Here is a 2287-nt window from a genome sequence, read left to right on the forward strand (position 1 = left end):
CCAGTTTAAGGTTATCTACATTTGATCCATATGCATTTGCTAAAAGATTAACTGCCTCCTCATTCAAAAAGCTGCTGCTGGATGGATTCAGTGCCTGGATACCCTGCATGATGTGACAGTTAAAGCTAGAGAATCGTCTTTGCATTTCACCAATCATGCAATCAATGACAGGATAAAATATTTTAGTTAGAAAATACTTTTTGCTGTCTGGTATTGTGTGCTGTCCTAGTGTAGACGTGATAACACTACCTTTACGTTTCTTTGTTATCCGTCTTGCCCTCTTATGAGTGTGAGTTGTAGAAATGTTACAACTTTCACAGGTGTTGAGTATTTCAATCCAAAGCTCATCAAAATATGTCTCAGTACGATAGTTTTTTAGAGTCTGTTGTAGTGTTTCAATTAGCTCAACAGCTTTAGTAAGGTCAAGCTGTGTTGACTGGAGCATATCTGACAAATCGGGTGTCACCTAGTACTTTTCTAAAAACTGTAAGGCATCCAATAAAATTCAGATCAATTTGAACCAGTAGCCCTCTTGCTTCAACAGCTCTGTCCGGATTGTCCTCATCTGAAATGTCTTCAAGTACTTGCATTAAAGCAGGCAACCTGTCCATAACATTGCGACAAGCTAAATATCTGCAGGCCCATCGTGTATCGCTGAGCCGCTGGAGTTCCCTTGGTTCACCATCAAACATCTCCCTCTGCACCGCCAACCATTTGGGATGGACATAAGACCCTGATATAAATACATACAGTCGCTCTAACAATGAAAATACATTTGCAGCGTCGGGTACAGATTTCACACTGTCCACTATCACTAATAAGCAGTGTGCACTGCAATGAATGTAAAATGCATGCTTGGCTACTTCTTTTATTCTGGCTTGGACACCAGAATGCTTCCCACTCATAGTTGATGCTCCATCGTAGCCTTGACCAACTAGGTTTTTCTTATATTCTAGCCCATGCTTCTCTAAACAGCCTATAATTGTTTCTGTTAAACTGGCAGCATCCAGTTTCTCTGCCTCTTGAAACTCCAGAAAACTCTCATGTACTACACCGTTATAGTAGTAACGAAGAACAAAAGACATCTGCTCTTTTTTCTTGACATCTTTCGTTTCATCCACTAGAACAGAAAACTGTGCACTCTCTTTTGATTTTTTTTCAGTCCAGCAGCTGCCATCAATCCGTCCAGACTGTCCAGGGCCCAGAACCTAGGTCTTTGCTGTGTTCAGGGCCTGGATGGCCCTGGGGTAGAAGCTGTTCTTCAGTCTGTTTGTCCTTGCGGCCATGGTCCTGTACCGCCTTTTCGAGGGCAGCCGGGTAAAGTGTTCGTACCCAGGGTGGGTTGGGTCTCTGGAGATCTTGGAGGCCTTCCTGAGACAGCGTGTGTTGTACAGCTCTTCCAGAGAGGGGAGGGGGGCGCCGGTTTTTGGCTTGCTCTTCCATTCTTTTCTTTAAAAATGGGTCATGCTTGCATAGGATATCTAAAATCTCTAAGAAATTGCCTCTATTATCAGACTCAGGAGATTCCCTGTGACCCCGCTGGGAAATATTTTGAGTTGCTGTTAACAGCAGAACTTCACCTAGTGTTTTGATATGTATTTCTGATTTTCGATTACTTTTTTTCTGGACTCTTCATCCATCATTACTAACATTGATGTGTTTTTATCTATCATTTTCTCATTCTCTGTCCACGCAAACATTGCATTAACATGGCTCTCAGATTTAGCATGGGAACAAAATCCACTGTCCTTAAATGTTCCTTTCTTCCAATTTGAATATCCATCCATAAACACACTCTTAGGGGCATTAGGCAGAGAAAAGTGTCTACAAGAGAAACAATAACTTGCGTCTTTCGACTGGGAGTATTCCAACCAGGGATGTATCTTGTACCAGTCGGCACGGAAACTCCTTCTGGCTCCACCCTGCAATGTCTTGGGAAACGTCTCCAAGGATGGTTGTGTCGGGCCATCTCCTCTGTGTTTGGAAATATCTAGGAAAATAAAAATAAAGGAGGGGAAAAAATCAGATATTAGAAAATCCTAATATCACCGTTGCCGTTCCTCTTCATTTTGCTACTATACCCTTCTTCCTGCACCATATTTTCAACATACATTAACATCGTGTTACAATGACATAACTATCATAACGCTAACGTTAGCTAAACAGTAACTCAGCAAATAACGTTACATTGATGAACAAAAAATCAATTAATTTACTAAACATATCCAATAGGTAATGAATTGTAAACGTAATAACATAATTAGTTAAAACCACATTTAACATTACC

The sequence above is a fragment of the Nansenia antarctica genome (genome assembly GCF_963989245.1).
Source record: "Nansenia antarctica genome assembly, chromosome: 3".
Classification (NCBI taxonomy): domain Eukaryota; kingdom Metazoa; phylum Chordata; class Actinopteri; order Argentiniformes; family Microstomatidae; genus Nansenia; species Nansenia antarctica.